General features: G+C 47.8%; 2 protein-coding genes across 6 annotated transcripts in view; one reads left to right on the forward strand and one right to left on the reverse strand.

The window, feature by feature from the left end:
* LOC135913476 (chaoptin-like) overlaps nt 1-14,937 on the reverse strand; it is a 372,394-nt gene that overhangs the window by 226,182 nt on the left and 131,275 nt on the right. Inside the window, exon 4 of the mRNA XM_070524538.1 lies at nt 776-846. The gene's annotated coding sequence lies outside the window, so the exon portion shown is untranslated. The remainder of the gene's footprint in view (nt 1-775; nt 847-14,937) is intronic.
* Nucleotides 1-14,937, forward strand: part of LOC139049188 (uncharacterized) — a 451,752-nt gene that overhangs the window by 181,033 nt on the left and 255,782 nt on the right. The window lies entirely within an intron of this gene.

The raw sequence follows: 14,937 nt of genomic DNA on the forward strand, positions 1-14,937 counted from the left end.
GCATCAATTTTGCGATTATGCTTTCAGGAAACGCTAAAAGTTTCTTTTTCTAAATATAACAAATTTCATTCAAGCAGGATCAGTGAGTGATTATGCAATGAAAGCAGTCATGCATTTCATCTGTACTTGAATAGAGAAAGCGCGTTTGGTCAGGAAAATCCGTGCTATCGACAACTCCCCAATCCGTTACTTGTGCTGGTAACACTGTCCAAATAAACAAAGATGGCTACAACATCCAGGATCACGGCGGCTCTTTCGCGTAGTGCTGTGCTCACGTTTCTCGTTTTCGGCGTGGAATCGAACTGTTTCGTTTGTGACGTGCCATGTGTTCATGGCACGTCGCAAACGCACAACATAAAAAAAAATACACACATTGGGTTTTGCCGACGGTTGTAGTAATCGTTCCGTTTTCCTTTTAAGCTTCAAGCGTTTCCACTCTAGCGAGGCAACAGCGTTTCTTCCACTGCCATGCGCTCTATAGGCAAACTTACTGAAAGCTTTATCGAAAGTAGCCCAGCTGTGCCCTACGTTTATAGTGCGCCTCTGTTCGCTCAATACATAACGTAATATATAACTTTTGAAACTACCTCTCGTTTACCTCGTAAACATTTCTGCTATGTTGGGCTCAATAAAAAAACGCCAAGTAAATTAGATCGAGCTGTTGCCTATGCCAACGTTTGAAATTTGCACAATTTCTCAAGCCGGTCGTTTCCTCTAGACAAATATTAGTTATCTCTGATAAAAGTGGGTGTGGGGAAGTACTTGCATGATATACCAATTTGTTCATATATACTTGCGCCGGCGTACACGTGGCACCATTGGCTCGCAAGGAGACCCTCTTCGGTGCTGCGGGAAGAAGAAAGAGAGTGAATTTCGTTCTTTGGTTCCACGAACACAAAATGGGATTTGCAAAGAGCGAAAGACAAAATAATGTGAAAAAAAGGAAAGAGAAAGAGGAAAAGTCAAGACGAACGAGGCAAAGCTTCCTACATAATTTTGCGGAGTTCTTCTCTTATAATGAGTGATGGATTCTATGGTGTACCGCACGCAAGCACAGATGAACATAGCCACACAAACACACACATGCACACACACAGACCTTCTTTCTTCACGTGTATACGTGGCCCCTTTAGGATGATTTGTTTTGCTTATATGTGACAACCTTGCTGTTTTCTCACACGCCAATGGAACCTCCAATTGGTGTCTTGAAGCCTGATAAAGACTTCCTACAGACTGAGTCCAAATCAAGACAAACGGCGTCAAGGTCATTTATTCGGTTCAACCCCTCCCTCACCTTTCTGTTTTTTTTTCTTTCCTGTTGCATTCAGCAACGACAAGAACTGTCAAGACAAGAGATTCGCCACTGTCTCATTTTTTTTTATGTTTTTCTTGTCTTGCTCTCCCCTTTCTTTTACTTGTCCCGCATGCGTCCATTTCCTTTGTGGCTACTGACAGAGTCTCGTAGTAGACTGGTGCGTACCACCTCGAAAAACGTATGTAGTTCTCGTGGTGCGCTGGGGTCGCAAAAGGTCATCGGCATTATAGTAAGGGGAAGCTTTATCATGGGGCCAACGTCAGTTTCTCTACTATTCAGCTAATACACATAGAGTGAGTGAGTGAGTGAGTGAGTGAGTGAGTGAGTGAGTGAGTGAGTGAGTGAGTGAGTGAGTGAGTGAGTGAGTGAGTGAGTCAAAGCTTTATTGAAAATAAATAAAAGCAGCCACGATGGTTGGGGCCGCTATTCCACGGTCTTACTGGCAGGAACGGCTCTCTTGGTTTGGTCCAGAAGAGCCAATTGGCTCTCCCGGCGCCCGTCCGGAAGCCTGCATATTCTCACTGCATAGTTCTCATTAGTGGATGTCTGTGAATTGCGGGGCTGTCTATGTGCAGAGGCCTTTCGTGGCCTCACGTGTTTTAGTGTCCGTGTACGGGTGCTAGTCGGTGAACCTCGTGTGGTGTATCTTGTGCAGGTTGTGGAGGTTAGGGTATGCATTCGTTTGAATATACGACGCCAGAACCTCTCTTGTCGCCTCTGAACGTGTCCGCTGCTGTCTTTGTTGTAAGAGGATGTCACGGGGATTTGGTGGAAGGTCGTCGCAGGGCCGCGCCGTTGCTCGGACGTTGAATGCTCGAGCAATATGGTCTGCCCTAGCGTTCCCTGCCAGTCCCTCGTCTGCCGAGCAATGTGTGGTGCCCTTCTAGTTGATTGTCTAAAATGTTGATGATTGATTGGGGTGCAGTCCCATTTAGAAACAGGTGGCAAGCCCCTTGGAAAATGTGACAGGTTTGGCGCTCGCCGTCCTGTATGGCCAAGACGATGGCTGCAGCTTCGTGGCACAGCGCGCTTAAGCGTCGGCTTACTGCGCTTGAAGAAACTGCGTGACACGGCTTCGATTTCGTCCAGCATCTGACATAACATACTTTTTAAAGCGAGCTTTACTAACCGCGTCGAGCCAAGCTCGCCGTCGCCTACAATTTGACCTTCAGTTGACCGCAGCTGTGCCGGCTTGGCGCATGCGCTCTCCGCAGCTGCGTCGCCGCCTGACCATGTGACTCGCCGTGCGCCTGGCTAAGAGGAGCGCCGCGCTCGCCCAGTCAGTGCGAGGTTGGGCCGTCTTCTCTGAGCGTTGCACCAGAGTGGGAGGCTTTGAGCCCTCGTCGCCAAGCGGCGTCTGACCACCCCGTGCATATCGCCCGGCGAGCTGGTTCACTGAAGAGGGTCCGGAATGCAACAGGCGTCGCACCGTCGAGATCAATGTAGCGACCGCGTTCGCACCCTGTCCATTTGTGCTTCGACGCTGCGCATGTTCGCGGCGTCTCTTGGCATGTCTAGCACTTGCGCTTCCCTTGTGGCACAACAGGCATCGCACCGTCGAACGGTGCGTGTATACCCAAGCCTAATCACAGTCATGTCTAGCCATAGACCTAGGCACAGCCGTCATACCTGACTTAATGATGATTGTATGCCTAAGTATAGTAATTACAGCTAAATCAAAGGTTGACCAAGTGCAACCAAGACTTAACCAAACTAACCCAAGCTTTCGCTTTGCATATCCAGGGTTAGCTGAGCTAAGCAGCAGTCCACTTTTTTAAAAATGCGTAAGCGTTTCTATGCGTATACCCAACGATGAAACCCGTCCGTCTGTTTGTCACGTGAGACGAATCACTTTTAAGAAATAATGCAGAAAAAGAAGGCTCAGGGCCCTTCCATTCTGTGAAGAAGGATGACCAGCGAAGCTGTGCATACAGGCCCCTTAATGGCGAACTGCACCTCTGCCGCGGGTCAGCCCGGCATCGCACTATCTCTGGGATCGGCGCAGGTACGGGGAGTGGTTAACGCCTGCTTAACCTCTGCCGCGGGTCAACCCGCTATTGTATTATCTTCGGGATTTTGTGTCTACACACGGACACGATCCTGGAGGAACTAGCCCTTAACAGCTTCGCTGTAAAACAGAATGTATTCGAAAGGCAAAACGGTGGCGAGGGTGAGATCAAACCTACGACCCCACGCTCATAAGCCGAGTGCCTTGTCCAATGGGCTGAAAACCCAATTTTTTTCTTTATTCCATGGAGTAGTATGCACAAGTCAATAGGTCTCTACGACAGTTTGTGAGAAACGAGTTCATCTGTAAGTTATATCAGTAGTCGTGCAAACGCAACGGCAGTTCGCACAAATGAAGAAAACTGAGCGCAATTTATAACGTTCGGTAACATTTCTTTTTCATTCACTTCGCCTTGTGACATTAGCTTGGCTGTCGCTTGGACGCCTTCGCACCCCCCTTATCTCTGGGATTGACCCCTCGGTGCAGCCCATGATAGGACAACACGAATGGGAAACGGAGTGGAGCCACTCTTGAAATGGATTGGCCTGAGAGACCGCACATGGAGATCCTGTGTATCCTCCCACACGCACTCTCAACCTATTTTCTTATTTCTATTTTTTACGTAACCCTTACCTGCAGTGTAGAGTAGCAAACCGGACGTTCATCTGGTTGAGCCCCCTGTCTTTCGTCTCCTGATTTCTCTGAATACGTATGTAACACAAATACGCGTAACATATAATCCACCGGTTTCGGACCACTAAGCGCATAATACTCATTCAAAATATCATGGAGCGCGCAACGCATCTTATGGAAGATGGAAAATATTGAAAGAAGCCAAGACTGCGTGCGTGCCACAACCTTGAGCTTCCAACATTGTCCCGGTGCGGACGCGCGAGTAGCGGTTGTTTCACGTTCAAGCAGGGAGCGGCAGAACAAAAAAAGTCACCGTATTGTAGCACTGGTCTGGAGGCGCGTCCTCCTTCTTGTTTCTTTTTGTGCCTCGCTGTCTGCCTCTAGGATCGATGGTATAAAGTTTCCGCAGTGGTGAACCGCCGACTAACTATCCTAACCAATTGCTAAGTCAGGCCGAGGTGACGATCAGCGGCAAGAGGGAGTCATTAGGAGTGGTCCAGGCACACTGTTCAGGAGGGACCAACACGCGTTCCAAGAAACATAAGCACGTACTTCCAAACGAGAGAAATGTTTATTTAGGGGTGAAACGGCCCAATATGAACATGGACAAGGGAGGAACACAGGACGAGCGCTTCCCATTTGCGTTCTTAACGCTGCGGTTGGAAAACGCCCGTATAGCGTCCATTTGTAGAAAAAAGCAGCCTGAGCCTGGCTTCTCCGCAAGTGTTGCCCCATTCGTATCGCGTGCGCACTGCTGCTTTGTTAGTCATCAAGGAGCGGAGCGTTGTTTCTGGGTTCGCAAGCTCGCTAGTTCGATGGTTTTAAGTCAGGTCACTTGCACGAAGTGAACTTGCTTTCCACACGAACGTAGCAATAAATAATGCAAACGAGGGTTAATACAAAACAAGTTTGAAATATAAAGAACTGAAAAAGTTGACTGCACGCTACAAAATAAACAAGGACTGCAGAGAAGTTTCAAGCCACGAAATTAGCAATAATCTCTATAAGGTGTTATTAGCAGGGCCATCATTGATTCAGCCGAGTCAAGTCACGTTTTTCTGCTACTCGGAGTAAACAACCTCGACGTCCGATAACAAAATGTAAAACAGTGTGGGGAAGTCGCATCATTTCTCCTCCTTTCATCTTTCGATTGCGGGAATACCGGCAATGAAAAATTGTTTTTTTTTTGATAGCTTAATTTCTACTACAGCTTCATAGCACTGATACGTGTGTCGTGAGATGTAAACTGTATAGCTTTTTTGCATATGCAGTGATATTATTGTTGTGGTAGTTATTACAAGTAAAATTATTGTTATTAGCAGTTCTTCTAATATGATTATGATTATATGATTATGCTTAAGCAACATGTGTAAACGCAAATTTTATATCTTCCCCGCTATAGTATCTGATGTGATTGTCAGTATTTAATGAATACATAAATAAATAAATAAATAAATAAAAGGAAAAGTAACGCGGAAACTTCTCTGGGAGTCGTCCAACTATCGTAGTGCCACTTGCTCATCTTCGCGCAGCCCGGTGTCGTTATTAATGCTGTGGAACTTGATCGGACCAGTATAAACGACAGTGCGGCGGCGACACGAACTGCTGTGGACGGCGGCGGTGCAAGATGAATCGATGGCCCAAGCAAACTACTGCAGGTGGCGGCGCCGGGTGAACTGATGACGTTGCGAACATTGTAAACCGTTAGCGCCTTATCCATCCGCGTCGAACTATTACGAGCGGCGATCAACCGCGCTCCGGCGACTGCTGTGTACGACGCGACCGCGCGGGACCCGATCTTGTAAGCGATGTGCAATGGGAGCAGAGGGTGTGACGATACTGATACTAGTTAGCGACACTAGTTAGCGTTCAAGCGAGAGGCAGCCCCAAAAGTGAATTTACTCTTTCTTGAAAGCGATCGTCTTAAGGGACGTTTTTCTCGGTGGTTTTTTCTCGATGGTTTTTCTCGTTGGGTAAGCATAGAAATGCTTGCGTATTTAATAAATAGAAGAAGCGAATAGGTGTATTAGTCATTACTTATATTTTCCTAAGGCACTATTTCTCGTTGGAGAACTATGGCTTCTATATTTGAGGAGGAAATCACTAAATATTTTAGTGAATATCGGTTTACGAATAGCGGTAAGCTGGGGAACGCAAGCTTTTCTTGTACAACGCATAAAACATTGGAGAACGCGAGTGTCTTGCATTATTTTAAAAACACACAATTAACCTAGGCCGCTTCAAACATTCAAGAGACATCACTCACAGAGTGGGTCCTATGCTCTTTAATTATGAAATCTCTATCATGTTCGCTCCTCCCAGCGAAGCGGGGAAACCTCGCAGCTCTTCGGTTCCGGCGCCGAACGTCGGCCTTGGCGGCGGCGGCCCACACGAGCGAACGAGCACAGCGAAAGATGAAAGCGAACGCAGGTCGCAGCGGGGGATGAAACACGCGAGGAGCGGAGGAGGAGGGTGCGGCGACGATGGATACGAGATGGCGCCAGAGTAGCCCGCGTCGTTCTTTTTTATTTGCTGATTTTTTGCCTTTAAATAGTAATCGGGTAATTTTCTTTTTCTTTTTTTTGTCTCTCGTATTTCGGGTGCGCGGGTGTGCTTCCTGTACATTTGTTTTGCAGGATGGCTAGAGTGTCCTTTCGTGCTACGTGCTCCAATACGTGCAGCCGGGTGGGACGTTGAGTGTTTGTAGTCTGTAAATTGTAGCTTGGAAGTGGGAAGACAAATATCTATTAGTAGTTTTACTGTGCGTGTTTTGGTAGGAAAGTGAGAGCCTGGCCGCGTGGTTGAGCGCGTGCGAGAGCGTGTCGTACCTTCGGTCTCCGCGGCATTGATTGCTTTTGAAACAGTGGTGAGAGTTGGTTGCGACATTTTGAGGATTTGGATCCTGTGGTTTTCGCTAAAAGGCGCGCGCTCTGCATTGATATAGTATTATAGTATTATAGTAGTTGCATCAGTAGTAGCATTATTATAGTATTGTAGCATTTGCAAAAAGCCGCGCAATACTTGGCGAGAAAGACCGGAAAGCAAGCAGTGCGCGGCGGCTCCCTCAAGGCAGATGAGGAGACGGATGAGAATGGAGAGGGAATCGAATCAATCAGCACACAATGTGATGTCGATGCTAGGCTGCAGAAAATGGAGGCTTTCCAGGAAGAGCTTCTCAAACAGCTGCAAGAGCTCGACATTGAATTAAACAGGGCGCGTGATGCGCGGAATGTAGTTGAAAAAAGACTTGAAGCAGCAGAGGGAAAGCTGAACAGGACCGCCATTGTGAACGAGAATGTGCGGGACAATGGAACGCAGACCTCCGGCGCAACAGGCGAGGGAGTGTCAGTGAAATACGTGGAATGCATGCAGCGTGATGAAGGGATAGCTGGAAAGAGCGGCACCTACCTTGAGGCCGCCACGCGGAAAAAGCAGGAGCCCAGGGGACAATGCCCCTTGTCTAGTCCGAATCACGCGGAAGAGGACAATGGGAAACAGGGGGAGGTAGGAGAGTGTGAAAGTGTCATTATCGCCGGTGACTCAAACCTGGCTGGGTGCTCAAAAGCAATTGTGGAGAGAAAGAAAGGCGACAAAATAGTGATGTTAAGGACATTTCCAGGGCGGACACTTGGGTCTGTCATGGAGCGAGCAAAAGAAAAGCTCGCGGAAAATGCCCACGTGCGCAACCTTGTCATAGTAGAAGGTGGGCTAAATGACGTCGTAAACAGGAACGGGACAGGACGAGCTCTGGGCTTGGCCAAGGGGGTGGACGACTTGCGCGAGCTGTCCCCTCAGGTGCAGATGGCGGTGTGCACGGTGCCGGGGGTGCCTGTATGTGACAGTCACGTACGAAGAGCCGTAGTGGCTGCTAATGAGGCGATATGGAAAATTAGTCGACAGAAAGGCTTCAAGATTGTCGAAGTAAACAGGGAAGTGAGCAGCTGTGGTGTTTTTCAACAAGACGGGATCCACTTCAATTACAGGCTTGCACAAGAAGTGGGCTGGCGACTTGCTGGGCGCACTGTTGCTTCTTTAGGGGGCCCATGGGCGCTCAGGACGCCAGAGTAGGTAGTAATGAAGAAGGTCCACTAAGAAAACCTCAGTATAGCATTGCCGTCAATAACAGAAAAAGGAGGAAAGCAAGAAAGAGAGCTCGCCATGCAATAGGCTACATAAACTTGCAGGTTGGCAGAAGACAGGAAAAGTGGGCAGAAATTGAGGAGCAGTTAAATAGAGAGCAAATAGGGGTCATAATCAAGGGTTCGACGAAAGTTCGTCGGGTCAGGCATGGAAATGAAGGGAATCACGGTCACTGACCAAGCCTGGTGAATAAACGTCAGGTTATTCATCAACAAAACTAAGTCGAAAAGAAAGGGGGGGGGGGGAGTCGGAATGCTCATCCATCAGGGAGCCAAATAGAAAAGAGTAAATTCAAAATGTCAAGAGTATCTACGGTTTTTCAGGTACAATCAGTGGAAAGAAAAATTGGCTGGGCGTTACGTATTTGTGGATCGGAAATAATTGCACAGAGAAGAATAAGGAGTTAGTCGAATGCATAAGCGCTGATAATAAGGGTTTCGGGAATGATGCCAAAATTATCCTATTAGGTATCAGGTTTTAGATGGCTATGCTGACAACAACAGGAAGTCAATGCTAGACCTTTGTGAGCAACATAACCGTGTTATCATGAATACAGGGTCTAAGTGTGAAGGACAGATCACGTGGGAAGTTGAAAACCGGCAATCAACCATTGATTTCTGTCTTATGACAGAAGGAATTGATGTAAGTTGAGAGAAATGGTCATCGATGAGGAAGAGTTTAGCAGCATAGGGAGTGACCATAACCGCATCATTTTGAAAATGGGACATGTAGTTGCGAAAGAGAGCAAGGAGGGCAAAATGGCCAGTCCAAATTTGAACGCTGAACAAATAACAAATAAAGTCGCTAGGGTCAAGGAAGAACTTGGCAAATAACCAAGTAAAGAGTGCGAATATAGTGAGCTCCAAAGTGTAATAACGACAGAAATACGGAAAGAGAAACAAAATGTTCGTTGGAAAGGAAAAAAGAAAGCGAAAAGACGGTGGAACAGGGAGATATGAGAAGCGATCGCCGAACGACAGAAAGCATCCCGAGAGCACAGGCAGGCAGAATAAGCGCAGTTGCCGCATGATAAAGTAGCCAGTAAATGGCAAATATACCGGGAGAAAAAGTCTATGGTACAAATAATGATGCAAGGAAAGATGAAATGTGAAAGTGAACGCTGGTTGTCAGAAATACGTGAGAATACGAAGGCCGCACCTACAATATTTTGGAACCACATAAAATTATTAGGCATAAAATCAACATCAATACGACAACATATCCTAGACGAAGATGAAAACAAACTGGAAGGGGAAGCGCCATTCAATTTCATCCGAAAAATAACAACTGAATCTTTCCAAGGCAATGAGGAGGTTGTATTTGAAGAAAACAAGAGCATGAAAGAGAACCAGATGGAAAAAGAGCTGATGCTGACAAATTTCAACTGGGAGAAAGCCGAAGCAAAAATTCTTAACTGGCCACCCACAGGGACAGACGAGGTTCCCGTTAGGCTGATCAAGGAACAAGTACCAAAAAATAAGGAATTTCTGGTGAAAGCAGTGCACAAAACTTTAAAAGATAGAATACCAGACAGTTGGCGACAAAGTCGAATGAATTTAATTTATAAAGACAAGAGGGATTAATATAGAATTCACTCGTACAGACCGTTGACCATTACATCGCTAATGTACAGGTTAGCAAAGCAGGCAATCAAATTAAAGCTGCAAGCATGGGCAGAAAATAATGGCATTTTGGGAGATGGGCAGAAAATAATGGCATTTTGGGAGAACTTCAGAATGGCTTCAGAATTGGTAGGCGTTTGGATAACTTATTTTTGTTTGTTCAGTGCATTGGAATGTCAAGAGTAGAAAGCAGACCCTTATATGTGGGCTTTTTAGACATTACAGGAGCGTATGACAACGTAGACCGCAACATTTTGTGGGATATTCTGGAAGTGGAAGGCTTAGGCGACGATTGTTTAGAGCTTTTGAGAGAAATTTACCTACAAAATACCGTTTGCGTTGAATGGGAAGGGATGAGGGGCGAGGAGAAAGTTCATATCAACAAGGGACTGAGGCAGGGGTGCCCTTTATCTCCACTGCTGTGTATGATGTACATGATGAGGATGGAGAAGACGCTAGAAGAATGTAATATCAGGTTTAATCTCCCTTAGAAACAGTCGGGTACAGTAGTAGAGCAGCAGCTTCCAGGTTTATATTATGCGGACGACATTGTGTTGCTAGCCAACAAGTAAAGTGATTTGCAACTTCTGGCTAGTATCTGTGGACAGGAAGGCGATAGGTTAGGTCGGAAATTCAGCCTTAAAAAATCAGGTGTTATGGTATTCAATTTAAACAGCGATCAAATACGGACAATACAGGGCAGGAAATACCTGAGGTAAAAGAATATAAATATCTTGGTATATGGATACACGAAGGCAATAGATATATGGAAACACAGGAAAAAGAAACAACAGTAAAAGGGAAGAGAAATTCAGCCTTAATGAAGCACAAAGCGCTTGGGGATACAATAGATACGAGGTGCTTCGGGGTATGTGGAAAGGTCTAATGGTTCCAGGACTTACTTTTGGAAATGCGGGTGTTTGCTTGAAATAAGGGGTACAATCAGTAGTCGATGGCAACCAAAGGTCAGTGGGACGCCTCGCATTGGGCGCTCATGGGAAGGCTAGAAATGAAGCTGTGTAGGGTGATATGGGCTGGACAAATTTTGATGTGAAGGAAGCTCACAGTAAAATTGATTATGAAGAACAACTGAGGTATATGGAAGAAAGTAAATGGGCTGAGAGAGTGTTGAGGTCTTTGTAGAAGAAAAACATTGATTGACAGTGAAGCAATAAAACTAGGAAGCTTACCAGCAAGTGTGCGGCCTGTAGGATGAGCAATACAGCAAGAAAACGTCAAGCGGAAAGTCAGAGAGGCTGAAATAATCTCATGGGTGGCGGCAATGGAAAAGAAACCTTCGGTGAGCAACTTAGGAGGAGAAAAGGAAATCAGGAAAGGAACCATCTACGATAACTTAAAGGGAAGCTCATTACTTTTCGAAGCCGGGATCAGGATGCCTTAGAATACGCACCTTAAAGCGAGATACAAGAAGGAAGAAGCATGTGCTTGCTGTGGTAAATCTAGGGAAACAATGTAGCATGTTTTATTAGAATGCAAATAAATCTGTCCAGTGCATTGATTTAGGCACCACTGTCCCCCTTGAAGCCCTTGCGTTCAGCGAGTGTAGGGGGAATGTAAACATGTCCGCAATAGAGATTAGTAAGGGGCCATTGAATGTTGGTGGTAGAAGAGTAAGGAAACGACAGAAAACGGAGATGTAAAAAAAGACAGTTAACAATAGAGGGTCAGAAAATTTGGTTATGGGAATTCATCGTAGGTTTTTTCTCTTTTTTTTCCTTTAATCTAGGTAGGGCATTAGGCAGCACAATAGGAAGAGCTTGGTGGCGCAACCAACCGTCCCGTTCCAAAGGGTACGCTCATAACATCCATCCATTCATCCATCCATCCATCCATCCATCCATCCATCCATCCATCCATCCATCCATCCATCCATATTTATAACATTTTTTAATAATAAATAATAATTAATAATAATGAATAATATATATATATATATATATATATATATATATATATATATATATATATATATATATATATATATATATATATATATATATATATATATATTGTTACGAAGAGTTGGGAGAGAGAGAGAACGAAACTTTTATTTGAATCAGTGACTTGTCACTCGAGGTGGGAGGGTCCCTTATTCCAGGAACCCTCTGGCTTGGATCGCCCTCCGGGCCCGGGCGACGAGTTCGCGCTGGTCGACCAGGTCAGGCTTGGAGATCGCAGCCTCCCACCTTTCAGCGAGGAGGTTTGGGTCTGCGTCTGCTGGGGCTACTAGTTGTGCCGCTGTGATAGTTTCTCGGGTTTTCTTGCATTGCAGTAGGAGGTGCGCCAGGCTGTCTGGCACGTTGCAGTGTGGACAGGTGTAGCTGTATAGCGTCGGGTGGAAATGATGCAGTAAGCTTCCATGGGTAAAGGTATTGCTCTGGAGTCGCCTGTAGTCAGTGCCTTCGTTTCTCGTTAGTTTTGGATGTGGTGGAGGGTATACCCTGCGTCCAAGGCGATAGTGCTGCAGTAGTGCTTGATAAGTTAGCGGTATTGTTGCCGTTTCCTCCGCTGATTTGGGTGGGTGGGACAAGCCTAGAATCTCGTGCGGGGAGGCCCGGTGGACGCTTGCGCGGGCCGCGGTGTGTGCCGCTTCATTCCCCTCGAGTCCCTCGTGTCCCGGAACCCACATGATGCAGGTGTAGGGGGGAGGAGTGCCGCCACGTTTCAGTATCTTGATCGCTTTTGTAGAGATCCTGCCCTTCATGTAGTTACGTGCCGCTGTTTGAGAGTCGGTGAAGACCACTATGGCATGCTCGCTTGTATGGGTGGCGAGTGCTATAGCGGCCTCCTCAGCTGTGTCGGCTCGTTTGGCGAGAATGGTCGCCAACGCCAGTGTCGTACCCTTGTGGTCTGTGACGCTGATGGCGAAGGCATTTCGGCCCGGATACTTGGCTGCGTCCACGTAGCGCGCCTGCGGGTTGTTATGGTGCTTGCGTCTGATGGCGTTTACTCTGGCGAGCCTTCTGCCTCGATGGTGTTCTGGATGCATGTTTCGAGGTATCTGAAGAACTTGTAGACATTCTCGGATCTTCGACGTGACCTTTTCTTTGCATTCGCCATCGTGTTCTGGGTTGGTTACGTATCCTGTCCGTCGGAGGACTGCTCGGCCTGTGGTTGTTAGCTTGAGTCTCTCGATCTGGTTGATGAGGTGCGCTTCCGCGAGTTCTTCCCAGGAGTTGTGAACTCCCATGCGAAGCAATCGGTCAGTGGAGGCGGTTGTCGGCAGTCCTAGGGCGAGCTTCGTGGCCTTTCGTATTAGGAGGTTTAGCTTTTGTTTCTCGGCTGTCTTCAGGTTGAGGTAAGGAGTTCCGTATGTAATGCGGCTGTAAAGGAGGGCCTGTACCATTTGCAAGGTGTCGTGTTCTTTGAGGCCATTGCGGCGATTGGCCACCCGTCGTATCAGATGAGTGAGCTGTGCCACGGTGTTGTGTAGCCTAGGGAGTGTGGCGCAGCCGGACCCGTCCTTGTGTATATGGACTCCGAGAATTCGAAGTGAGTCGACCTTCGGTATCGGGACTCACTGAAGAAGGACTTGTGGGTCCGGTGCGTCGTGGCTTGGGGGCCGGCCCCGAGTGCGTGCCCCGAGTACTAACAGCTCGGATTTATTTGGGGCACAGTGGAGGCCGCAGGTGTTGAGGTACCGTTCGATGATGTTGACCGCCTCCTGAAGACGGGCCTCCTGTTCGCCCGTGCTCGCGCCTCTCGTCCACAGTGTGATGTCATCTGCATATAGAGCATGGAATATCCCTGGGACGGTGTCTAGGAGGCGGGGAAGTTGGAGGAGGGCCACGTTGAAGAGGAGTGGCGAGACTACCGAACCTTGTGGCGTACCCCTGTTAGGTAGGTGAAATGCCTTGCTCCGGAGGTTGGCAATCCCCACCGTGGCCGTACGGTTGGTGAGGAAAGCGCGCATGTAGGCGTATGTTTTAGCACCGCAGCCGATATCTTCTATGTTACGGAGAATGGCTTCATGGCTCACGTTATCAAAGGCGCCCTTTACGTCTAGAGCTAGAATGGAAGACTTGCTGTGTTTGCTCAAATGGCCAAGAATATCTTCCTTTAGCTGGAAGAGGACGTCCTGCGTGGAGAGCATCTGGCGGAAGCCGAACATGGTGTGTGGATAGCGATCGTTTTCCTCGAGATGTGTGGTGAGCCGCTCGTTGACCATGTGTTCAAGCAGTTTCCCGGCGCAGGATGTAAGTGAGATGGGGCGGAGATTTGCGATGGAGATGGGTTTGTTTGGCTTAGGTACCATGGTTACCTCCGAGTGTTTCCAGGCTGTTGGTAGCTCGCCCTTTATCCAGCAGTCGTTATAGTACCGAAGGAGAGCCGTCAGCGCCCGAGGAGGTAGCTGTCGAAGGTGCTTGTTGGTGACTCTGTCTTTGCCCGGGCTCGTATTGCGTGTTAGCCTAGAGAGGGCCGCCTGTAACTCTGCCTGTGTGAAAGGCCGATCTAGCTCTTCGTTCGACGCTCCTTGGTACTCCGTGGGGGTGGAAAGGTTGGTGGCAGTGGTTTGAGGGTTAGCTGAGCCGTGTAGCTTCGTCTGAAGTTCTTGGAGTAGCTGATCCTCTGTGCCGCCATAGTTGTGGATTAGTCGGTGAATTGTATGTCTTTGTTGGGTTTTGGTGTGGGTGTCGTCGACCAGGGCTCGAAGTATATGCCAAGTCTTCTTTGTGCTGAGGGTCCCTTGAAGTTGGTCGCAGAAGGATCGCCAGTTATGGCTCGCTAGCTGTTCAGCGTACTCCTGTGCCTGCATGCTTAATAGGGCAATTCGGCGCTGGAGCTTGCGGTTGAGCTTTTGGCGTCGCCATCGTTTGAGGAGCGATCGCCGAGCCTCCCATAAGTGCAGTAGGTGGTTATCGACCACCGGGTTGTCCTCGTCTAGTTGAATCGTCCTGGTATGGCCGTCAGCCGCCCCTACGATACCGTTCAGCCATGCTTCAATGTCTTTGATGTCCGAATCGTTGTCAAGCTCATTCCTATACGCGTTCCAGTCAGTGAGTCGTGCCTTTCCTGTCTTGGGCGCGCGGTGGGATTGTTCAACCTCGATTTGAATTATGTGGTGATCGCTCCCTAGCGTGTCCGGGAGTCGGGTCCACGTGGCCTTTCGCACGTCTCGAGTGAACGTGAGATCAGGATTGGTGCCCCGGGACACGCTGTTGCCCACTCGGGTGGGTTGGAGCAGGTCATTCCATAAC

The sequence above is a fragment of the Dermacentor albipictus genome, chromosome 8 (assembly GCF_038994185.2).
Source record: "Dermacentor albipictus isolate Rhodes 1998 colony chromosome 8, USDA_Dalb.pri_finalv2, whole genome shotgun sequence".
NCBI classification, from domain to species: domain Eukaryota; kingdom Metazoa; phylum Arthropoda; class Arachnida; order Ixodida; family Ixodidae; genus Dermacentor; species Dermacentor albipictus.